This window comes from Lepeophtheirus salmonis, chromosome 9 (assembly GCF_016086655.4).
Source record: "Lepeophtheirus salmonis chromosome 9, UVic_Lsal_1.4, whole genome shotgun sequence".
NCBI lineage: Eukaryota > Metazoa > Arthropoda > Copepoda > Siphonostomatoida > Caligidae > Lepeophtheirus > Lepeophtheirus salmonis.
The window spans coordinates 28,829,725-28,856,342 of NC_052139.2; the positions used below are offsets into that span (position 1 = coordinate 28,829,725).

The following is a 26,618-nucleotide window of genomic DNA, read 5'->3' on the forward strand; positions in this document are numbered from 1 at the left end:
ATATTTACATACCTATATGATTGGTGGACGGTTGAGTAAGGTTGGGTTTTTTTTGGTCCGCTGAAGCGGGCAAAGCGCAATACTGACGTACGGCCCTGATTATATAACACAAGACTATACCAGATATACCCTTATATTTAATAGTGTTAACGCTATGGGTTTGATTAGAGGAAAAAGAATGAAACACAAGATCTTTACTAGAAGAATTTTTGCTGTTATATTTCTTATTCCATTATCTTTACATATAGTTAAATTATCCTTAACATCTTGGCATTTTGTATTTGTTTTTCTTCTGCTTTTAGGATTCATCGTAGATGTAATAGATTGGCTTATTTGTTCTCCCATTATCTTGGCTATTTTGGCAAAGTCATTTTCTTTACTTATATCTTGTCTTTTGACGGCCTTAAATGGGATGTTTTTGCTATTTATTGAGCTAAGCTGCAAAGGCTTAATGCGAAATTTATTCTTAGGGCATGTCAACGGAGAATGGTTGGACTGATAAAACGATCCTTGACACCACCATCTACATTGAATTAAGCATGAGTGATCTTTAAATGAGGTTTTCAGACATCGGACGCAAATGCCTTTAGAGACACACCATTCCTTCAGGGGCAGGAAAGATATCCCTAAGGCTAGTCATCGTCAGAGATGTTCTCTGACGTCAGAGCGTCGTATAATTAGGGATGAGGCGATAGCTCACGAGCCGAGCTCTTAACGTCTATCCTCACACCCCCTTTCGAGCCCTGAGTCAATCCTAAGGGGTAAATTTGATTGGAGTGAATCTTAATCTATTAGGTCGTTGTGGGTTCGAAGGCTCGTTAGTTTGGCTGTTATCCTTGAGCGTACTTTCGCATTGAGGCGTTGTAATTATGTCCTCGCGAGTTCGGATAATCCGGATGAAGCGTCGGTTTCTACATAGTGTTCTGCCTGATGGAAGCAGGAAAATATATTCTTTATCTTGTTTCTTGCCTTGAACAGTGGCTGTCCGATCCCATATTTTGGAAGTTGGATCCTGGATCCAGACTTTGGAGCCAATAGGGATGGGTTTAAGCTCATTTGATGTCTTGTTGTAGTGGTTCTTTGCATATTCATGTTGCTTGGCGATGTGGCGGTCGTGTTCGTTGAGGCGTTCCTGCCAATCCTCGGCAAGTGATAGATTGTGAACAGGGAGTCTTGATCTCATTGGTCTTCCAAAGACGATTTGGGATGGGGACAGTGAGCCATGTCGTAGAGGTGTGTTTCTTAATTCGAGCAGCCCCTCCTGAAAGGCTTCAGATTCAGTATTCCCAGTTTTAAGGAGCATAGCCTTAATTGATTTAACTGTGGATTCTGCTAGTCCGTTCGATTGAGGGAAGTTTGGTGATGATAATCTATGTGCAATACCTCAGCGATCGAAGAATTTTTGTGTTTCTGCTGCTGTAAATTGAAGTCCTCCGTCTGAAAAAATTCTTAACGGTCTACCGAAGGTGGCGATGTGGTGGAGGAGGCTGCTGATAAGAGACTTAGATGTTGGTGCTAACGAAAATTTGTGAACGAGAAGAAAGTTGGAGTATCGGTCGACAATTGCTAAATAGTGCTTTCCTCTGACTTCAAAAAAATCGGTTGCAATCTCCTGGAATACATCTCTAGGGGCAGGGTCCGATTTCAAAGGTTCCTTGGGTAGACTTGATCGACAAGTTTGGAATTCTTCAAAAGCATCAATAATGTTACGTATATCAGCTGTAATTCCAGGCCAAAAAATAGTTAGGCGAGCCTGTTTTAATGTCTTTTCTGTCCTTTGATGACTGGAGTGTAGTCGTTGGAGGATTTGATCCCGTTTCAATTGTGGGATGATGATTCTGTCGCCGAAGAGGATGAGATCGTCGTCAATGGTGAGACGGGGAAGAATCTTTGAGTATGGGTTTAGCACAGGATTGATATTATGTTTATCCTTTTTTCCCAAAATGTTATCTTTTAAGAGGTGGAAGATGGGATCGATCCGAATAGCCTCTCGAGGGTGATGGGGTCACACTCGATGTGAGATATATCTGAGTTGTTAATAGTATCTAGGAGATTTGCTATTATTGTGTGGATTGATCCATTCATATCCTGGGTGAAGTCATCGTCCCCTTGGGTGGGCTTATCCACAGGTAAGCGGGAGAGTGCGTCATCCCTACGATTGTCCTTGCCTCTCTTCCAAACTGTTTTGAAATCGTAAGGGGTCAAATAACTCTTGAGCCTCTGAATTCTTGTATTATCTACGGCGTCAAGGTTTTTTTTTGTTAATGATTGTAACGAGAGGCTGATGGTCTGTGATTAGCGTAAATTCTGGTAACCCAAAAACATAACTATGACATTTACGAAGTGCCCAGACAGCAGCGAGCAACTCTAGCTCAACCATGGCAATGTGTGCCTCTGTCTCTGTGACGAAGCGACTTCCACACTCAATAAGCTTCCAGACATCTTGTTCGTCCTTCTGAAGTAATATATACCCTAGGCCATTAAGCCTGCTTGCGTCCGTTTGAATCATTGTGTCCCTTTTGGGATCGAAAGTCGTTAGTATGGGTTAGTTCTGGAATTGTACGGCTTCCGTGAAACCCAGCATTTCTTTTTTATCTATAATAAGATTTTCCCAGGCAGTTTTTGTTGCGTCTTGACGAGGGAGAGACAAACTTATTTATAAGGTGGAGAGATCCAGGATGACCGAGAGACATGAGGAGAAGAATTCACGTGGAGGAATAATGTTACACAGTTTATATGATCATGTGTATTCTAACTATACTCTAATATATTTACAAAAGACGCGACTATTTATAATACGTAAAACACAGTACTTATAATACATAGACGAAAATACAAGAAGATAAAAACATGTAAGGAAATATTAAATACATAACATCACCCCCCAAGCACCAAATCCATGGCGGTGCTTATACAGGTTCCTCTCCATGAACAGCAGCCTATAGATCCGCTCCATCCATGTCCAGGCGCGGACAAAACATTCTTCCTTGTACTGCCAAACTTTATCTCCATAGACGTGCCGTCCTCTCAGCACGCGCACCGGAGAAAGGAGGACAATACTCCTCATAAAGGTTTTAAGGACCCGAGCACCTTGCTCGTCCCTGGGAGAAATAACATTCACCCTTGTTGAGGTTTTAAGGACCTGAGCACCCTGCTCGTCCCTGGGAGAAATAACATTCACCCTTGTTGAGGTTTTAAGGACCCGAGCACCCTGCCCTCGTCCCTGGGAGAAATAACATTCACCCTTGTTGAGGTTTTAAGGACCCGAGCTCCCTGGGAGAAATAACATTCACCCTTGTTGAGGTTTTAAGGACCCGAGCACCCTGCTCGTCCCTGGGAGAAATAACATTCACCCTTGTTGAGGTTTTAAGGACCCGAGCACCCTGCTTGCCCCTGGGAGACATCTTGCTCGAGGTACCCTCATCCAACTCGGGATGATCCAGAAGAGAGACCGTTCCACATCCATTAACCAATGATGTGAACGGGAGAGTAGGAACAGTAGAGTACCAAAATTGCGTAGGAATAAATCCATTGTTAATTATGTGGTCCCTGACCCGGACACACACTTCACTTCTTGAAAGTGACCAAGGTTCTCTTCCTTCCTCCACGAGGCCCAAACTGAGGCACAGTCCATATTGCTCCGCCTTCTGCAGACGAACGAGCGTTCTTCCGTCTATCGACGAAAAAGGGGTACCCAACTCCAACAGGGCTAGCTTCGCCGACAATCCCACAGCAGGGAGGTCACGTGATCCTGATTCCATCCTCGTCGCCAATGTTGCGTCTTGACGAACGAGAGTGTCAAACTTCTTTATAATAGGAGAGCTCCAGGATGACCGAGAGAAATGAGGAGAAGAAATGGCGTGGAGGAATGAAACTACACTGTTTATAAGATCATGTGTATTCTAACTATACTCTAATATATTTACAAAAGACGCGACTATTTATAATACGTAAAACACAGTAATTATAATACATAGACGAAAATACAAGAAGATAAAAACATGTAAGGAAATATTAAATACATAACAGTTTTCCAATTGGAGAATTGTAGAAGGACATTTTCGTCTTCAGGATCTCCTTTGAACTTATTGATTAAGCTTTGTACATTGAACTGCACAATGTTCTTTTTATGAGGGATAAATGTTACAGTAGAATTTGCGCTTTCTTCTATTGATTTTTGTTGGAATTTGTTTTCGATTCCCGGCCTTTTTGAAATTTCAAACTCAATTTTGGAAATTAATGAGTCAATTTCTAACTCAATTTTGGAAATTAATGAGTCAATTTCTTAATTGAATTCAAAATAATTTTTGAGATAGCGGATCTTTTAATGGTTTATACCACTGAATTGTCGCTTCCAGGAACGAAGTTTCTAATTTTCTTGAAAGAGAAGACTTCCATTCAGAGATTAGCTTCTTAGTCAATCTAGCTTCTACTTCAGGGCTGACGTCTTCATTATTCTTTAAGAGGAGTTTCTTCAGATTACGTTGTAACTGAAGAATAAATTTCTTCTATCAAATAATCTATCAAACTTTATTGAGGAATAGATATTCCATCGTAACATATCACAAACATACGCGCGATATTCGCGCCCACACAAAAAAACAAAATGAATGGTTTGTAAAACTCCATTATAAATTTGTATAAGGAATGTTGAAATTTATGTGATTCCATGTTGGATATTTACTCGACGTTTCTAGAGTTAATTATTCAAAACATGTGTAGAATAATATTCCGCCGAGGTTCCCATATGACTATCCCACCAACTTCACCAAGAGGAATGTTTTCCATGGAGTGTTTCTCCTGTATAGCTTTCAGCAATAGGGGGTCCACATATTTTAACCGTTTTTGCGAATGAGCAGATACAAGATCAGATGTTGCACCTACTATTGTTGGGTCAATTATATTAATTTTATTATCTTTTAAAATTACTAAATCAGGTTTAAGGGTTGTTTTACCAACTATATAAACCTGATTTTTAAAGACTTTGACATCAGGTTTATTCAACTTGATATCAATGTAGTTAACCATCTTCTCGTGTCTCTCAATCCGGGCTCCATGTGCTCGGGGACAAGTTTGTAAAATGTGATCCAGATTTTTAATTTTGTCAATACAATTCTCACACCGGTTTGTTGTTGCCATTGATTTGTACCGATTATACTTGGATTTAGTGGCAACATTCCCACCCATAATTTGTAATACACGTTTAAACTCAGTGTTACTCATGGCAAAATTATTGTCACGAAGGAAGTTATAATTACCAGCTCCTTGCATGGCATATTTCATTCCTTTAGTGTCCACTCGAGAGATCAAGTCATCTCGAACGAGTTCTTGAAATTTGGTTTTGGAATGGACTACTACACTGTTAAACTTAACAGGAATCAATTCAAAGAATGTAGATGGGAGTTCACCACGAAGTGATCGAATGTACTTGTTTCCTGATTTAAGGAGTGACTCCATCCGTGCATTATAAGCAAAGCTTGCAGTTGCCAGAATATTCATTATTCCCAGACCACCATTACTTATCTTTGCTTCAATGAAGCTTATGGGGGCATCATGGAAGAGACCTGTGATCTTCCTAATATATTTTCTGATTACGATTTGAAATTCTTTACAATCGCCAATTGCTATTTTTGTTTTGGTTAACGAGTAAAGGTATCTGGGGAGTACATTGGATTTTATGATGTGGTACCTTTGCTTATTAGATAAGTACGCTTCATCTAACCGTTTCAGACGGAGATTTAAGTCTGATATCAGATCGACTCGCTGTTGGCCATAACTTGCATATCTTACTCCCAGATATTTGTAGAAGTCTTTGAGCTTCATATTATTAATTACCCCACTCATTGTCATTAGGTTGTGTGTCACATTCACAGCTGTGCCCTTACCACCCGTCCATAAGGTGTTCGCTCTCACAGATGAAAGCAACCCCGATTTTTTACTGTTTAACCCAAGTCCTACTTTAAGGGCAGCCTCCTCAAACTGAGTTAGGTATGATTGTAACCCAGTAATGCTGTCACTTATTAAAATTGTATCATCAGCATACAACATTCTGTCAATTGTAACAGAATTCTCGATGATATATGGGCTTTCACATTTGATATCATGAAAGACTGATTCCATCACAAAGGTGAACAATGTCCCAGACATGGGATCACCTTGTAGTATACCCCGTTTGAATTTTGTTGACAATTTTCCCTCCAGACTTGTACTGGCATTCATGTATACCATGTAAATGTAGTTAATTATTGGGGAGGGGACTTTATGCATTTTAAGGGCCCTTATCATGGATTCGTGGCTAACTGAGTCAAATGCTTTACGCATATCTAGCCAGGCTAGTGATATAGGCTTACTACGAATGTTTGAATGTTTTATTAAGCCTTTTAATATAATGTTATTGATTGAACAACCATCCATTTTTCGGAACCCAACTTGCTCTTGGGAAATTTTAACCTTTTGGAGTCTAGCATCAATTATTCTATGCAGGACTCTGACTATATGTGGGAGGACAGATATTGGTCTGTAATCCGCTGCAACAGTTGGTGTCTCCTTCTTAGGAATAAATGTTGTTCTTGCAGTCAATAGTCGTTTGTCCATCTGGCCAGTAGATATGGCAGAATTTAGATGTTTTAAGATGATATTAGCATCTAGATTGAGGATGTCAGACCCAGTGTATCCGAATGTGTCCTTTCCGGCATTTCTTTTAGGGAGGGCCTTCTCCAGTTCACTTAATGTAATGGGTTCAATCAATTGTAAATGATCCAATTCGTTGAATTGCGTAAGATTGGGAGTAAACCTGTTGTCACTAACAGACTTGGTTTCGAATACATTTTTCCATTCTCTTAATATTTTGTCATCAATTTGGCATTTCTGACCAATGGGATCAAAGTTCCTTCTACAATACCCTTGGCGGTGCGTTTCCAATTATTTCGCAGGGATTCCTGTGTGTTACGGAATGCTAGTTTATATTCATGGGTCCTGCGTGCTTTCCCTTCTCTGGCCAGTGCTTGGGACCGTTGGAACTCGTTAGGGCTGTTTACTGGCCCTTTCGTCCGTTCTTTGTTATGAACAGAGGTTTTTATGTTCTTAGGAGCATTTGAGAGTCTACTCTTTACGTTCCCTTTCGGGTTGACATTGCTATTTGACGGGGGGGCCTTTAGTTTATGTGCATTTCGCACTTTGTTTAATAGTATACGGTTATGGTATGTGACAAACTTTTTCGTTTGTTCCATAACAGCACACACAAAAGCTGCCCGTCTAATTACTGTCTTTATAACCACTGCCCAATCAGGGTATCTTGTTCTACTCATATAGTTACGTATAAATGTATAAGCTTGTTGACCAATAACCTCATCTTTTACCATGCCAATCCAAGATCCAGCACATAAATACATTGTATTTATTTTCCTTTGACTCATTCTTTTCATTACTATTAAGTAATGATTGATAAAGCCTGAGATGCTACTTTGGCTCCTAAGGAATCTGGTTACATAATTAATATTGTACCTGTCCATGAAAACCTTCTGGTTGGGCACAATGGCAAGTTGAAGGTCTAGTTCAATACGTTTTGCATCTAATGTGACAAGTGATTTGAAATCGTCACGCTTAGCCAATGTGTTTTCGAGTACCTTAGTGTGAACAAGGGGTATCCCTTGTGACAGAGTTGTTGGGATATACTTTCTAACTTGCTGAGCAAGGTAGTTAGGGTCTAGATTAGCCCTGGTCACATTTGCATAAGTTAATTTCCTTTATTTGCACTTCTATTTTCTATTGAGCTAGGGATGTGTTCTCGTTGTTTATTTTGTACTTTTTTGTGGTTGTTTTTATTAACATTGTTATTAACTTGATTATTTTTATTCTCAACATTATTGGCAATCTTATTTTTATTACGGGGGGCCTTGTAGGTTCTCACTTCAGGCGCTGCATCAGCGGTAGGTGGTGGGGAGGGTGCAAGTGAGGAATACCACTCAAACAAATGTTCAGGTCTCCATTCTTCAAAACCACACCTCTGGATGTCATGTATTTTTAACAGTTCATTTGTAGTATATTTGACTTTTAGAACTGGGTTTATAGGATTTAATGGAGCATGAGCTTGGAGTGTTGATTTTAGTATAGCAGGATTGCTGTCTTTTATTTGTTGACCATCAAAGTCAACTAGTTCATCACTGGCTATATCTACAATTGGTTCACCAATATCTAAATCTTTGGGCTCGTCACGAGATTCGTGCACAGGCTCATCAATAGTCATGCTAGTTGGAGGTGAGGGAGGGGCGGGTATATGCTTCCGCGTCCTAAGATCCATTGTGATACATGGGGGGGGTTGGTTCCCTACTACGTTCATTTATAATAACCTCTGGGAATATATGTCTTTGTATCTGTATCTCATCGCTCACAGCACAATCTTGGAATCTTCGAATTGATGAAGGGGAATCAATTATAAGAGAGTTGTGTGATGAAACAGTGTTACCTACAGCAAAGATAGGCGTTGGTTGTTGGATAATATGGGGAGAAATATCACATGGTGGGGTTACGTTTATTCGTTTAGACTCTGGTGAAGAGTCATAAATGATTCGGGTTCTTTTTAATCCCGGTAGAGCTAACTCTGATTCCATATCAGTATTTGATGTAGGCTCTGTTGATTATACCCCCTATTGCATGAACTATCAGTAATCTCATGTTAATATTACTTAATGTGTCCTCTGTTAAAGAAGGCTTTATGGTTTCCAAATCTTCACCAACTTGAGGTACATCTGACTTATCAGCTAAAATAATGTCCTCAGTTAGAGAAGGTTTATTGGTTTCTAAAACTTCTTGAGCCTGAGTTACATCTGATACATCAGCTAGAGGATCAGTGATATGATCATCTGGGAAATCAGGTTCAATAAGAAGTTGGGCTTTTAATAGTTATGGGATTGGATTTCAGCATCAGCAACACTTTCGTTGCTTGACGATGTGTCAAATGCTGCAATTTCCGGAATTGTTGATTTTTCCTTGATAGCCTTTCTTTTCTTATGCTTTCTGGGAGATAATAGAGATCTGAGGTTAAACGGATTTTCCTCATCACTAGATGAGTCTGAAGCTGCTTTATTAAAAAAGTTAGCTTTCTTAGTTTTTTTAAGATGGGTTCCTAAGGATTCTAAATATATTTTGCCAGATTCTAGATCAGAAATAATATTATTATAATGATCCGAGTTAAGCATGGTAGTTATCAGGTATGCATCTTTACCTAAAGCATTATCAAATTTGACAGATAACTGGGTAACATCCCACTTATGTAATAATGCATCTTTTGCAATTTTTAATACTAAAGCTTGGGCTTCATTAGACCATCTGTGGATGGGGTGATAGAGCCTGACTATGTGGGATGTTAAAAAATTCATGCTAGCCTTGTCTAGTACGTCAACCTTTGACTTGTGCTTAGGTCAGAGATTGTACGAATAAAGCCTTTTCGTTTACGTGTTTTCACCACCATATTTCTCCCATATTCAGGGTATAGGTGGCATAACATATTAGTACAACTAACACTTATGTCAAGTCTGCTGGCTCCTTGTAATATGGCTTTCTCTAAGAGAGCCATTTCATTGCATATAGATTGTGGTACCATACCATCTTTGAGTCTTACATTCGTCAATAGGGACCTGCTTTAGCCGATTGGCTATGACTTTATGCAGGACCCGGGTAACGTGTGGCAGGACTGTAATAGGCCGAAAATCTCCCATGTCCGTGGGCTCGTCCTTCTTTGGAACAAACGAGGTGTTCCCACAAAGAAGCTCTGGGGGTAATTCACCCAAAAGCAATACCTTGTTGTACAGTTTTGTGATTACAGGGATGTCGAGAGATCTGAACATGCCTCCATCCATACCAAGAGGGTCCCTCCCTGCACCTGCAGATGGTAGGCAATGCCTAACCTCATCCTCCGTAATCACCTTCTGCAACTTGTAAAGTATATTCCCAACCGGAGTAGGATTCCTGTCATCAGTCTTTGAGGCAGTGGAAAATTTTTCCGCCCATCCCTCCAAAAATGCCTCTGGCATTTTTATGTTTTTAAGGTGGGACGAGACCTTGCCATCAATGACCGCTGACATTGTTTTCCCGAAATCTTTCCGTAGGGCTTGCTGGAGCGCTTTCCCAGAGTAGAAAGAACCCCTATTGCTCGCCCCTTTTCGTTTGTTGCCGTTGTGTTGCTGCTTAGCAGCGTCCATTTCGGACTTTCTCTCGTTGAACCCCCCCACCGAGTCCCTTATTAGTAGGTTTGTTAGTTTGTTAAATGTGGGGCCTGATTCAAGGGCCGACATCAACTCGATTATCATGTTATCCTTAAGCCTATAAACATATCTGGCTGCCAGCAAACTCTTCACCTTCCTCGGAAGGTTTTTTGATGGTGGAGTTGCTTTGTTCTTGGCATAGACCAGATGGTTAAGGTATGAATAGACGATGTATGGTGTCAGCCCCTCCCTACTCGCAACAAATTCCTCAAACAGATCAACAATCTTAATACAGGTTATCATTGATAGAGGGGAGTCATTTAATTTGGTAAGCACCCTCTGGTGCTTAAGGGTGAAACGAAGTGATCAATCTCTCCCTTTTGAAGGGTCCACCGTAGCCGTCGTGACTTTTGGGCCAGGTTGGACTTCGGAGACTGTGCCTTTTTACTTTTTCCTGACGTCATAGAGGCTGCGACAACGGCCAGTAGTTCTGGGATCAATGAATCTAGATCCACCCCACTAGCCGCGTCTTCTAATAGTTTCAGGTCCTCCGGGTCAGGTTGGTCCGGTGCTGAAGTGGACACCACAGAACTTTCTTCACTGGTAGGTTCACTCCCCTGTGGGAGGTCCCCATCATTCGTTTCATAACCCTTATTCTTCCAACAAGTCAAGCTCTCCGTTCTCACCTCCTGAGGAGTAGGAGACTGTGAAGGACGTGGAGGCGTTCTATCACCCTCAACGGGTGCAGTGTCAGCCTGAAGGGGCCCGCTGGGGTTGGGCTAGTGGCTATATCCATGGGCCCCCCACCGCCCCAGCACCCTCCGAACCACCTAAGACAATGGTTTCAATGGGTAGCTGGTTATTGGCATTGTGTTTGGATTTAGAGTTCCTCGATTTAGGAGGAATGGGTGGTGGAGTCTTATCCTTAAATAAGAAGACCTCCCCACTTCTTACATGCCTCTTCGAGGTAGAGTTTTGGCCACTATCTGTGGCAGACAGCCTCACTCTCTTTTTACTCAAAATTTTTGGAACCGCCCCTGTTGCTTGGCTCAACGAAACCGTATCTGCCTCACGCAAGGGGGGGTTCAAAAACGTTTGGGATTTGCAACCTCACTGTCGGGCACAAAAACCGACGAATTAGAGGTATTTATAACAACACGACTGGGCGACTCCGATGGGTTTACAGCCATATCTTTGTAGGTCGGTGATGACCTAATTATCTGGATCTGTTCCCTAGTCATGTCGTCATTTGAGCACAGAAGAAGATCTGTGATCTCATTCGAAGTTAAGGCTGGTTCCTGGCTTAGGACCTCCGCCTCCTGCTCGGCAAGGCTCATGGATATATCCCCGATGAGTCTTCCCCCGAGTTAGAAGCCGTAGCATCAAGGTCAGCCATGAATCTTAGTGTTTATAGGGTCGCAAAGTTAGTAAACTTCTTCACTTCTTATATTAATAAAATATAATTAATATCACTAAGATAATATGATAATATTTTGATTAGCAGAGAAATTACTAAGTATCAAACAGTAGTAATATAATGCTTTATGAAGTAAAATATTAAAGTATAAAAATCAATGAAAGAGAAGGAGGGAGCTTAAGAAAACACGTCCGCACGCTTTGCAGTTTAAGTTTTAGAGAAGGGGGGGGGGGAAATTCATATGGTATCATTGTTTAAAATACTTATGTGACTATCATCTGCCTGCTTTATTATGATTTTTGAGGGTATAACGAAAGTATTTATTAGCAAAAAGTTTAATGAAGATATAACTACGTATAATAGACTTCTACGTTTTTTATCCTTTACAGTAGATTTGAAAACGTCGCACTCCATGAAATTGTAATTCATTATGAACCTTATTATCAGAATAATAGCTAATGAAACGAAAAAGTAGAGTATTTCGAAATATATTTGAAGTTCAAAGTTTAAAATAGAAGGCTTAAATTAAATATAATCTACATACTAAAAAATAAACCATCATACATTTATGTTCAATATACAAAATTAAACAATTGGAATCATATAACTAATAACAAAAATTATATATACAGAATATTGAAATAATAGATTGATCTAAATAATATTTTCTTGTTCTGACATCGTAATCCAGTTAAATATGGCATAACTTTAGGTTGCAAGACACAAGCGAGACGTGGAGTTTAATCAAAACGATAAACATACCTTTTTCTTCATGTGGAAGTTGCTATATACAATTGTGCACAGGATAGTTAGAATTCCTCGGTAGAGATATATCTAACTATTAATAATAAAGTAAATGTCAAAATCATAAAATTAGAAAATTAAAAAAACCAATGTGCTTATACAATTCAACAGCACTCTTCCAATCTTTTCTAAAATATCCGCGCTTAAGCACGACCTTCATAACGTGATCCGGAGGATCAACTAAACAAGTTAACATCTCACACCGTATTTCAAGGCAAAGCCAGAATCTATCTAAATCTTTCTTCGTACTCCAACGAGTTAACATCCTCACATGAATGAAGATTTTCTCTGTACGCCATCGCTGAGCTATCTTAGTCTTGGCCATGGCAAATTCGGATTTTGGCCTCTCTTATCTCTTCTTCTTGTGGATCATTTTCCAAGAAATGCTCTTTCCATAACGAGTGAAGGGATTCGAGTTCTTTAAGGATCACGATCTCCTCTTCCGGTAGTTACGGATTATTGTTAATTTTATTCATGATTGAATGGATATTCTCTTCCTCCATACTTTTATTAAAGAAATTAAATATTTTATTAGTTAATGATCAAGATCAGTAACTGTTCATAATTATCAATTTTATTTTATTCATATATCCGCCAAACTCGAGGTTTCAGTGCTTTTTATTTGCACCTAAAGTATGGAGATTTTATCAGGAATAGTCAATAAAGGTGACTTGCTATTTTATTGTAAGAATTCTTTAAGGAGAAGGATCTCACAGCCAGGATATAGCTATGAGGTGAGCCGAACTGCGTGTCTTTCGTAATACAGCACGAAGCCTCCACAAGACCTTCCAATGAGTATTCTCCAAAGACCATAGGTGTGTTTCACTATTTTTTAGTGAGAAATCATTAGGAGAAGGATTTCATAGCCAGGATTTACCTATGAGGTGAGCCGAAACTGCGTGTGTTTCGTAAAACAGCACGAAGACTCCAAAAGATTTTCCAATGAGTTTCCTCAAAGGACCACACAATTATAAAAATAATATAAGAAAAAATTCTTTGAGTTACCTGAGAAGCTTTATAAATATGGTTCAAAGTTGTTCGAAGTACCATTTGAGGATTTTAGGCCTCTCTCAAATACCTCAAGGATTGGTAATAAGTAAAGTTGATAATATTGTAGAGAAAAACGCGTGCAAGGAGAAGGGGGGAAATTCATATGGTATCATTGTTTAAAATACTTATGTGACTATCATCTGCCTGCTTTATTATATGATTTTTGAGGGTATAACGAAAGTATTTATTAGCAAAAAGTTTAATGAAGATATACTACGTATAATAGACTTCTACGTTTTTTATCCTTTACAGTAGATTTGAAAACGTCGCACTCCATGAAATTGTAATTCATTATGAACCTTATTCTCAGAATAATAGCTAATGAAACGAAAAAGTAGAGTATTTCGAAATATATTTGAAGTTCAAAGTTTAAAATAGAAGGCTTAAATTAAATATAATCTACATACTAAAAATAAACCATCATACATTTATGTTCAATATACAAAATTAAACAATTGGAATCATATAACTAATAACAAAAATTATATATACAGAATATTGAAATAATAGATTTATCTAAATAATATTTTCTTGGTCTTTTCTGACATTGTAATCCAGTTAAATATGGCATAACTTTAGGTTGCAAGACACAAGCGAGACGTGGAGTTTAATCAAAAGATAAACATACCTTTTTCTTCATGTGGAAGTTGCTATATACAATTGTGCACAGGATAGATATATCTCTACTGAGGAAATCTAACTAACTATTAATAATAAAGTAAATGTCAAAATCATAAAATTAAAAATAAATATACTAATAAAAAAATGTTACAAATAAATCCATCTTAAAGATTTTGAGCAAAAGCTAATTATGTAGTAATGTCCGGCGATATTACTCTTTATTAAGAGCATCAAAAGATTTCCCCCCTTTTTATGCTTTTATAATAACATACTATTATCATGAAGGATATACACAATTGCTAATTATAATGCTACACCAATGTAACTACCCCCGTTGTTGTGACCATTTAAACAGTTGTTTTTGCCTTTTATGAGTTTTCTGAACACTATTTCTTGGAGCCTATCAACCATAGCTAAGCCTTAAGAGATAAAAAAAGTAATATTTATTGACTATATAATATTGGAAAACCTTATGATCATACCCAAGTCTTTAAGTGAGGAAACTAGTCTTAGACAAACTAGTTGCGAACCACCCAAAGCTACTACCCCCGTTGTTGTAACCATTTAAGGAGTTGTTTTTGCTATTTAATGAGTTGTGTATCATGTTTAGCTAAAATAGAATCATATTTTAGGGTTAGATTAAAAAAAAATTGAATACTTAATGTAAGATAGTAGTCTCGAGTAGAGGCTTTCAGGGTCTTTGTAGCTGGAAAAAAAAGTTTGCCACTCTCTCCATCCCAAAGACTAGCAGTTGCCTCACCTCGAGATCCATAGACTCCTGCTAAGATTAGCAGTCCTAGATAAGCACGCAGGTCTGGCGAGCCCATTTTTTTTCAGCCGTCTCCATACTTTAGAAAACCTTCTCTATTAGTCATCTCCAGGGTGATTTTTTCAATTTTGGGTGTCAGAAAGAGGTTGAAGGTCGAAACAATATCATTCGCATGAGAAACGGCATATCTCGTTGGTCCTGGATCCATTTTTATCAAATTCTGTTCGGCATGCCTTCCATGGTGGTCACAGGATGTTGAGGACCAAGGCTACTACAAAGTTTACTTATATTTTTTAGTTTGGATTAATATAAGATCAATATTTGATAAGCATTCCTTCTCAGGATACAATTTAGTGGGAGTCAAATGAGAACACCGCTGTGTTCAATGGGATAACTATTAGGCCTACCTTAAGTTGTTGTTTTGGAGTTTAGGGTTGATAATAAGAATCACGTAGTACGTTTGCACACTGCACTTATTTATTACTTAGTTCTTCGGAGATAATCTGGCGATTAATTCCCCTACATACACAATAACATATATTTATAGACGCTTGGGGTCTAATGCTAGTTGTTCTAGAACTCTCCAATTCACCTCATCACATGCTCCCAGCATGTGATGATTGGCCTTGGTGATTACTCATCATACGCGTATCATATCCAGACACACAACTCAGCAATAAACCTCTCAACACATCATTTATCATCAAACATAATATTAAAATAACAATAACTCATGATAGCTTAAATCTGATAAATATATATATACAATAATAACTATCATTCAAATCATCATACATAATACATCCAGTTGGTGATACTACAGATGCTCCCTCCTTGAGGAAAAGACGACCTCGTCTTTCTTTCCCGATATACAGCCCTTCAGGATTTAACTCACTCCTGTACAGCTCTTCTAGCTCGTACCTTACAGAGCAACGTCACAAAGAATCCTGAAAATATAATGATTAATAAAGTTTCAATAACCACTATACCGTATATCCAAAAACGATTCTCTTCAACCCTGGCAGTTCTTGCCATTATCCTCAACTTGTCTATAGATATTGCTTTCTGAGGTTCCGTCAATAATTCTAGCTTGTCCTTGAGGCTTGATTGTCCATTACCATAAACCCAGCTTTCATGGAGGTTTAAATCCGCAATAACATCTTCCACCTCATCCAGAATCATCATTTCCACGACCCTCACCTTGATCTTACTTGTCACTGGTCTTTCTCCAATCAAGTAATCACCAATCCTCACATTGCAATCATTCCGCAATGTGATCATCCATTGTCCGGACCCAAGTGCTTCTCGACGTTTTGTTGTCCTACCAGAACCACTTGTACATGACGCTTTGATCCTTTGTGTCTTCTGCACATCCACGAATATTTTTCCATCGTTGATTTGCGACACAAACACGTCATCCGATTTATGTAACATTATGTCACATAATCCCTTAGCCAATTTAAAGTTACCATGAATCAATGCAGGCAAACAACCATTTTGTCCAATTCTGAACAACCTTAAATGTGGACACAGACGAATATCTTCAATATGAATACAATCCACTAATTCATCTGTTTCAATTTCCTTATAAATACCCTTTATGTCATCAATCACTAAATATTTTCCTATTGGTGATCGATATGACATCCGAACTCCTTCTTCTATTGTCATCGGGAGTTCCCTATACTTATATAACTCGTATAGATTATCTTTGTAATATAAGGGTAATCGAACCGCCACATCTAATCCGTTTGCCGTTCTTTCCAGTTGCACAGGCAGAGAGTAAAAATTCCCAATACTCTCACTTTCAACTGGACTGATTGATCCATCATGATTCCTTTCTTTACCATATCCAAGATCTTCCCCACATCATTGATTGATAACAAGTCTGGTGTTAATCTCCCGGTCATACCAGCCTGTATTCCCCTGATCCATTTGTTGATCTGTTCTGAGATTGTTGTCAACACCATTATCATTGTTTCAACCCTTTCTACTTCTTGTAGCTGATTGTGAAGCATCATTGTGACATTCTTAAGGATATCATACTTTGTGGCTAAGTTTCTTATTGCTCCACGGATTGCCCTTAGTTCTTCTTCTTGCTGTGCCAAGGTATCCAATATCTCTGATTCATACCTTGAGTGATCATCACTTGAGAAGAACTTTGTGAACAACCCCTTAAGCATCCAGCCTCCCAATACTCCGAGGCCCACTATCACTTGCCTTTTCGTTTTTCCGTCATTCTTATACCCACATAACATCATTACTTCATTCATGTGTGTGCGGATATATTCTATTCTTTGTTGTAGAGCATTCGTCAATGACTTGGGAATACGCACAATGTTCATATACTTAATTGTAGCATGCATACTCCCCAGGACGTTTTCAATTCTTCTGTTGATTTTAACCATTGGTAATTCCGTCCTGACCTCTATCAATTGTACTGAAGTTCCCACTCTACCCATTTCCTCGAATAGAATTGACGAGTTCTTCCTTTCCATTAATTTCACTTTCTGAATTAACTTGAAGAACTTCAAACACAAAAGTAAGTGATAATAATAAAATAAGTAACTTCATATTTAATTATATTTAATTCTTTTCTTTTTTAAGTTCAAATCACAATTAAATATTTATTACTTATTCCTTTTTAAGGAAAACTATTTTCCTCGCCCTCTTTCTCCTGTGGAACATCTGTAGAAGATATATTACTTGTATCTTCTAGTTCTCTTTCAGTCTGTTCCCCTTCTTCACTATAGTACAGCTCGCTTCGCTTCGCTTGACTCTATACGCGATTCCTTTTTACCTTGTGCGTGGGGGCTCACTGGTTTCCTTTTATATGACTTAGGGCGTGTTTCCCATCTAGCAACGCAGCTAGTTCATCAAAGGCGGCACTTAATAATTTCTTTGACTTCTGTTTATATTCAGGCGTTGCTTTTCGTTTTTTATTCTTCTTCTCAACAGATCCTTGCATCTTATTGGGCGATTCTTCCATATTCTTTACTTCTTTTCTTATTTCTTCCGCTCCTGCTTCACTCATATATGCTTCCTCGAGTTCATCCATATTACCATTTTCATTTTTATCCTCTTGTTTTCCATTCTCCTCCTCATCATCCCTTTTTTTGGAAGATCTTCTATATCTTTATTACTTACGGATGTAGAAATCTTAGGAATTGTTTGAATTTCAGGAGAATCAGGGTATGAAAATTGAATTACTCGATCTAAATGATTACTTTCGTTCTCTTCCGTTAGTCTAGAGTCTGAAGGTCTATTTCTTTCTGTTCTATAGAGAGGTGTATTAAAGGGAATCAATTCTTTAGAAATATCTTTTCCCGATATTACCCGTAGTCTGTCTAGCTACTTTTTTAGGACCCTTGTTTGTTCTAATCTCAACCATTCTGTCGTTTATTACCTTTAGAACCTTAAATGGTCCGTTTTGATAAGTAGCCAATTTACGATTCTTGTCAGTTTGTGGTGCCCACAAAAACACCTCATCGTCAACATTAATTACCTGTTGGACTACTTTTTTATTATAAGCCTCTCTATTCTTTAAATGACTTTCAAATTGTTGGACTCTAACTTTTTCTAACGCATCAGTAACTGTATTTACCAGTTCATTAACTGATGTAGGAGCATTTTGCATATTTGAATCTAATTGAACTGCAGGAACCACTGGATGTGCTCCAGTTACTAAGAAAAATGGAGAATATCCTAACCTCGGTACAATTAGGAACCTTATTTGAGCCAAGGCTCCCCTAGGCATTTATGCCATTTATTATCAGGGATATTTTCTTGGACCATTAATGTTCTAATAGCTTGTCCAATATCCCTATTTAATCTTTCAACCGGGTTAGTATGAGGTTGATAAGCTTGAGTTTCTGCTTTAATGACTCCTAACTCATCGCACACCTGTCGCATTAATTTAGAAATAAATTGTGAACCCCTGTCTGTTACTAATTTCATACCCGTTCCATACCTTGGGAAGAATTCAGTTAATAATATCTTACAAATATTTTCAACTGTAGGTTCCTTCTAAGGGAACGCTTCTGGAAATTTAGTACATGCATCAGTGATTGTCATTAAATACTTAGGATCACTGGCATAACCGTTGTACATCGGACCCATCAAATCCATGTAAAATACAAGGAATCTTTCATTGATGGCTGTAGAAGTTTGTCCCATTTTTTCCAATGGTCTTTGTCTCCTTTCCTTTGCACAAACACAGACTTCGCAACCTTTTATTTCATCCTCAATATTTCTATCCATATTTGTCCAATAGAAATATTGTTTAGCTAATAATTTTGACTTTGTCATTCCAGGATGCGCTGATAAAGGATGTACATGTACAGTCGCAATAACTGTACGTATATCTTTTTCCGGTACACAAATTCTCATATTTCCATTTTCCTTATCCTTCATATACAATTTACCATCAATTAAATGTAATTGATTATATATTCTAAGATAAGCTTTAATTTCCCGCGACAATAATTTATTACCTTGTGCTTTAATTTCCTCAACCGTTTTGTTTTTCATTAACAAACCCTTAATATATTTCATGCAAGTATCATCACTTTGTGACTTATAAAAATCTAGTTTTATAAATTTATCTGTTGAGATATCATCAATTTCGTTTTCATTGATTTCTTTTCCTTATCTTGTACCTCAATCATCTCTTGCTCTATTACCTTGATCCTTTCTTGTTCTTGATCAAGTTCTTTTTCCTGCGTCGAGTTGTTACCGCAGCAACATTTGCAATGGGTTTGCCTATAGCTTTCATTAGTTTGAAATCATATTCATTGGGCTTTTTACTTTCTTCCGTTACACCTTCTTCATGGTCGGGTCTTCTACTCAAAGAATCAGCATTCTGATTTCTTTTTCCAGGCTTATACTTAATTTCGAATTCATATTCCATAAGCCTCTCCTTCCATCTGTGTAACATTCCAGTAAGCGCAACTGATTTCATGAACCATTGTAAAGGTTGATGATCAGTCCTGATTTCAAACTTTCTTCCCATTATAAAATACTTAAAATGTTCTACAAACTCGACTACAGCTAGCAATTCCTTCTGCGTTGCAGAATAATTTCTTTGTGATTGATTAAGGGACTTGCTACCGTACGCAATCGGATGTTCTTTACCATCATCCCCTATTTGCGTTAACACGGCGCCAATGGCAAAATTTGAAGCATCTGTTTCAACAATAAATTCTTTTGAAAAGTCTGGGGTATTTAATAATGGTTTTACCTGCAACCTTTTCTTTAATTCATTAAATGCTTCATCTTGGCTCTTAGCCCACTGCCATTCTACATCTTTGCGGAGAAGTTTTGCAATTGGTTCAGCTATTTTAGCATATGATGCTATAAATTTACGATAATAAGAGGTCTTGCCCAAGAAGGTTTGGAGATCCCTCTTGTTAGCAGGAATAGGCCAATGCTGAACAGCTTCTACTAGTCTATCAGCCGGAGCAACATGTCCTCCCCCTATCTCGTGCCCTAACCAATTCGTCATAGGCGTAAACAAATCTGTTTTCGTAGCCTTTACCCTGAGATTAGCCTTCTCAGTCCTGAGCATAAATTCAGCAAATCTACATAGTGTTTGCATGAACGTACATCCTAAGATGAGATTGTCATCAAAGAATCCGAGGAGTCCTCGCCGGTCTAGTTGTGGACCATAAACTTGACGCATTAATCGTGCATTCTTGGGTCCAAAAGGCATCCGAAGGAATTTATAAGTCCCAAATGGGGAAACAATTGTTAACTTGTTCTGATCCTCTTCTTTCACAGGTACTGCAAAGTATGCCCCAGCCATATCCACTGAAACGAAGTACTTTGCCTTTCCAATTTGTGGATCTGTTAACAATTCCATGGAATGAGCTATAGGATATGCATCCGATTTAGTTATACTATTCAAATCCCTATAATCCGTAGCAAATCTCCATGTTCCATCTTTCTTTTTTACTGGAACTAACGCTGATCCCCATTCACTTATGGTCGGTTCAATTATTCCTTCCTCAATCCATTGTTGAAGTTGTCCTTTAAAACTTTCTTTCACAGCTGGATTCATAGGTCTAACCTTTGCCTTCACCGGTTCATTTTCACTAGTATCCACCGCAAACTCTAATATTTCCGTGCGGCCTACATTGGAGGAGTCTTTTGATAATATACCATAAAATCTATATAATAACTCTTCTACTAGTGCCCGTTCATTACCGCTCAGATAATCATTCTTTCGAACTCTCCCCCCAAACATAATATTAATTTCATTTTTAATTTTCTCCGCCTCACTAGCTACTCTTTTAATAGGTTTTCCAATATATTGAAACAATTTATCTAGTACTAGTGAATAATTAATATTAGGGTCTAATTTTTCAAGTTCTTCAGATGGAGGGCAGATTTTCTCCATCTCCATTGAAGCTAACAAATTTTCATGAGTTGGCGTGTAACGCTTCAATCTTCGAATAGTTCCTATTTTTCTTCCTGGAGCTATCCGCCGGGGTTCTTCTTCAACAGTCGAAATGACTAATTTTACTCGACTATCGCCCCGCCTCGTCATCCTCACTTCTGTTAATTGTGACTCAAGATTTATTTTCCAATCTTCTTCAGTTGCTGTAAACCATACAATATTTGATGTGCCGTCATCAGTTACCTTGTACCCTTTGGCTATAGCCTCAATTATTACCGTCTTCTCTACGGGAATTACCGTCTTCTCAGTAATAATTACCTCAGCAACTTCTTCACAGTCAATTAACATTAAAGTGGAGACAAGTTCCATTGCCTCGTCAGAACCCAGATATTCTGTTAACCGAATTTCTGTCCCGCCAGTCCCAACCCTAGCAATGATATCCTCACCTAATTCTAATGATATGGACAGCTGTCTCATAGTTTTCAGTGATAGTATAAATGGCACCCCTAGCCCACGAACTACTAGGGGGTTTATCTTCCATGGTTCTTCTAAATTTTCCACCATGATTTCAACCGGTTCAGTAGGAATACCAATAATATCTAACCTATTATCCCCTACTGAACCCACTACAATGTCCGCCTTTTTCAGGTCCTTGCAAGTATTTGACCTCCTCCATAATGCCTCGTCAATAAGATCGAGTGCCCGGTTTCCAGTGTCTGCTAATCCCTGAAACCGCATACCACCCAACTTGGCCCAGAACCAAATTGGCTGACTACCTGGCAGATTTAAGCTTGCTAAACTCGATTCAGCAAATTTGCTCATTGTAGTTTCTTCCCCAAAGTCTTTTGGATGCGTCAGATCCCCTTTGGTATTTGTGCTGTCCGCGATGGCGTCGCTTTGGGAAATAATACCTAAGGGGGGTTCTTCCCCCTTAGGAGTTTCCCGGCTTATTTTTAGCCAAGGGGCAATTTCTTTTAATATGCCCCTCCTTTTGACAGATAAAACACTTTGGTTTCTGTTTAAACCTCGGTGCCGCAGTAGCGCCCTGTCTTTCTTCTTCCTCCCTTTTATACTTCTTTACTATGAAGCAATCCTTCATTTTGTGACGACCCTGAGGGTGGATCAAGCAATGGTCTCCTTGCGTGGGAAGACTTATTGCATCTACCTCCATGGGTTCAACCATGGCGTAATGGGGCTTTGGGGCATTTACATTGGGTGCTTTACTTGGCACAGCTCGTCCCCAATCCCTCTTATATACCTTTTGGTCGACATAATCGACCTGATCCGCCCTCTCATAGTGCTCTACATGTCGAAGCACTTCTTCTGCCGTCATCTCAGGATGGTCATAATTTATTTTCCTAGTAGCTTTTGCAATTACCCTATTTAACAGGCCCTGCAAAAACTGCTTCTTCATAGGCCGTAAGCCAAAATATGAAAAAGTACTTTTTAGCCTTCCCCGTCCTCTGCAATCTCATTTGGAAGGCCGCCATCGCCTCTTCTTTCCCCCCAACACTATTAATGGCGGTGTCTAACCGCTCCATTAAATGTGTTCCGCCCTTGACTATCTCCAGGGGGACCCCTAAACTCTCGTCAAAGGTAAAATATGTGTCCATGACTATGTGCCGGACTGTCTGTTCCACGGGACCACACATGGCCTCCGCCACCCATTTACACATGAGAATCTTATCCACCCCTATATCTTTCAGCTGGGACAAAGCACCGATTTTCCAGTAATGGAAGTCAGTACTACCATCATACGCCTTCAGGGGGTTCTTTTGGTTCCCCTGAAATTGTTTTGATGCTTTATTGACCTGTTGGCCAATATACAATTTTAGCTGCTCCCTGGTTAAGGTCTGTGACCTCGATGGATTGAGATTGTCGCCTGATGTCTGCATTTTCTGTCCTTTAAATTGTTAAAACTAATAGGTCGGTAATTTTATAAAACTTAATTTGGCAAAACAGCGATTTACTATTTATCCTGACCTCAAAGCGTAATCAAAACTTATTTCAGAATCAAAACGCGAATCAAATGGGCGTATCACTATTCGTCTCACCCCAGCTTAGTCTAAAGAAATATATATAGATACATGAGTTTACTAATTATCTTTACTCCCTTGTGTTCTTCTACTTTTACTTTCCTTATATTATATTTAAATCTTTGCATTTATGCATTTAGGCAGTTTTACTCCCTCCCGTCTTAATAATATAACCTTCAATTTGATTACTCATCTCCAAATATATATCTGCTATAGATGCCACACACGGAGTGAACATGTATGCCAGATTATATTCTTCGATCCCACATACATAAATATATACATGTAAAATTGAATACATAAACACAAAATAATTATACAAAAGAGATAACATATATAAATTTGTCTATATACTCCCACTCATCCCATTCCCCTTAAGTCACATGATAATTCAATAATTTTTAACCGACATTAAATTCTATCATTGACTTAAATTTATTTTTTGGGTTACTAATTACATATTTCTTTAAGAAATCTACAGTCAGATCTAATAACTACCCTCCGTAAATTTACTGCACTAAACTGTAGGGTGGACAGTGATTTTGCGCATTGATTCTACTTTAAAGGAATACTGAGAAACTTTTCCTGCCCTGTCCTCTACCGCATTAAGATTACGTCACTACCGTTCTCCTCGGGAGGCTTTTCAAATATTAGGTCCTATACCGTACTTACATCTTGAGAGATGTTTACAAAATCTACTTTTACATTACTTTACATTTGCGATTTTCGGCCGATAACAAAAATAAACTAAAGCAAGAGCAAAAGTTGCTCAAGACTGACAGCATCCTACCGACTGCGCCAATTTGTAGTGTCCTTTTCTAGCAATCGTGGAAAAGGCTACTACAAAGTTTACTTATATTTTTTTAGTTTGGATTAATATAAGATCAATATTTGATAAGCATTCCTTCTCAGGATACAATTTAGTGGGAGTCAAATGAGAACACCGCTGTGTTCAATGGGATAACTATTAGGCCTACCTTAAGTTGTTGTTTTGGAGTTTAGGGTTGATAATAAGAATCACGTAGTACGTTTGCACACTGCACTTATTTATTACTTAGTTCTTCGGAGATAATCTGGCGATTAATTCCCCTACATACATAATAACATATATTTATAGACGTTTGGGGTCTAATGCTAGTTGTTCTAGAACTCTCCAATTCACCTCATCACATGCTCCCAGCATGTGATGATTGGCCTTGGTGATTACTCATCATACGCGTATCATATCCAGACACACAACTCAGCAATAAACCTCTCAACACATCATTTATCATCAAACATAATATTAAAATAACAATAACTCATGATAGCTTAAATCTGATAAATATATATATACAATAATAACTATCATTCAAATCATCATACATAATACATCCAGTTGGTGATACTTCCCAGAGTAGAAAGAGCTCCTATTGCTCGCCCCTTTTCTTTTGTTGCCGTTGTTTTGCTGCTTAGCAGCGTCCATTTCGGACTTTCTCTCATTGAACCCCCCACCGAGTCCCTTATTAGTAGGTTAGTTAATTTGTTAAATGTGGGGCCTGATTCGAGGGCCGACATCAACTCGATAATCATGTTGTCCTTAAGCCTGTAAACATATCTGGCTGCCAGCAAACTCTTCACCTTCCTCGGAAGGTTTTTTGACGGTGGAGTTGCTTTGTTCTTGGCATAGACCAGATGGTTAAGGTATGAATAGACGATGTATGGTGTCAGCCCCTCCCTACTCGCAACAAATTCCTCAAAGAGATCAACAATCTTAATACAGGTTATCTTTGATAGAGGGGAGTCATTTAATTTGGTAAGCACCCTCTGGTGCTTAAGGGTAAACGAAGTGATCAATCTCTCCCTTTTAGAAGGGTCCACCGTAGCCGTCGTGACTTTAGGGCCAGGTTGGACTTCGGAGACTGTGCCTTTTTTGCTTTTTCCTGACGTCATAGAGGCCGCGACAACGGCCAGCAGTTCTGGGATCAATGAATCTAGATCCACCCCACTAGCCGCGTCTTCTAATAATTTCAGGTCCTCCGGGTCAGGTTGGTCCGGTGCTGAAGTGGACACCACAGCACTTTCTTCACTGGTAGGTTCACTCCCCTGTGGGAGGTCCCCATCATTCGTTTCATAACCCTTATTCTCTCCAACAAGGCTCTCCGTTCTCACCTCCTGAGGAGTAGGAGACTGTGAAGGACGTGGAGGCGTTCTATCACCCTCAACGGGTGCAGTGTCAGCTTGAAGGGGGCCCGCTGGGGTTGGGCTAGTGGCTATATCCATGGGCCCCTCCACCGCCCCAGCACCCTCCGAACCACCTAAGACAATGGTTTCAATGGGTAGCTGGTTATTGGCGTTGTTCTTGGATTTAGAGTTCCTTGATTTAGGAGGAATGGGTGGTGGAGTCTTATCCTTAAATAAGAAGACCTCCCCACTTCTTACATGCCTCTTCGAGGTAGAGGCTTGGCCACTATCTGTGGCAGACAGCCTCACTCTCTTTTTACTTAAAATTTTGGGAACCGCCCCTGTTGCTTGGCTCAACGAAACCGTATCTGCCTCACGCAAGGGGGTTCAAAAACGTTGGGATTTGCAACCTCACTGTCGGGCACAAAAACCGACGAATTAGAGGTATTTATAACAACACGACTGGGCGACTCCGATGGGTTTACAACCATATCTTTTAGGTCGGTGATGACCTAATTATCTGGATCTGTTCCCTAGTCATGTCGTCATTTGAGCACAGAAGAAGATCTGTGATCTCACTCGACGTTAGGGCTGGTTCCTGGCTTAGGACCTCCGCCTCCTGCTCGGCAAGGCTCATGGATATATCCCCAATGAGTCTTCCCCCCGAGTTAGAAGCCGTAGCATCAAGGTCAGCCATGAATCTTAGTGTTTATAGGGTCAGCAAAGTTAGTAAACTTCTTCACTTCTTATATTAATAAAATATAATTAATATCACTAAGATAATACGATAATATTTTGATTAGCAGAGAAATTACTAAGTATCAAACAGTAGTAATATAATGCTTTATGAAGTAAAATATTAAAGTATAAAAATCAATGAAAGAGAAGGAGGGAGCTTAAGAAAACACGTCCGCACGCTTTGCAGTTTAAGTTTTAGAGAAGGGGGGGGGGGAAATTCATATGGTATCATTGTTTAAAATACTTATGTGACTATCATCTGCCTGCTTTATTATGATTTTTGAGGGTATAACGAAAGTATTTATTAGCAAAAAGTTTAATGAAGATATAACTACGTATAATAGACTTCTACGTTTTTTATCCTTTACAGTAGATTTGAAAACGTCGCACTCCATGAAATTGTAATTCATTATGAACCTTA

General features: G+C 38.9%; 3 long non-coding RNA genes across 5 annotated transcripts in view; 1 reads left to right on the top strand and 2 right to left on the bottom strand.

Moving 5' to 3' along the window:
* LOC121124245 (uncharacterized) overlaps positions 1 to 26,618 on the top strand; it is a 105,840-nt gene that overhangs the window by 21,619 nt on the left and 57,603 nt on the right. The gene's annotated exons all lie outside the window — the stretch shown is intronic.
* Positions 2,732 to 4,746, bottom strand: LOC139906372 (uncharacterized). The gene is made up of 2 exons (XR_011781860.1): positions 3,323 to 4,746; positions 2,732 to 3,211 (listed from the first exon to the last, which is right to left on the bottom strand). It is a non-coding gene; the product is annotated as an uncharacterized lncRNA (long non-coding RNA).
* Positions 12,092 to 17,614, bottom strand: LOC139906368 (uncharacterized). 3 transcript variants are annotated; one of them, XR_011781853.1, is made up of 4 exons: positions 17,498 to 17,614; positions 15,271 to 17,391; positions 14,577 to 14,704; positions 12,092 to 14,513 (listed from the first exon to the last, which is right to left on the bottom strand). It is a non-coding gene; the product is annotated as an uncharacterized lncRNA (long non-coding RNA). The 3 variants fall into 3 exon arrangements; XR_011781852.1 differs by having other exon boundaries at positions 14,577 to 14,800; positions 15,113 to 17,391; positions 17,498 to 17,606; XR_011781851.1 differs by lacking the exon at positions 17,498 to 17,614 and having other exon boundaries at positions 15,271 to 17,487.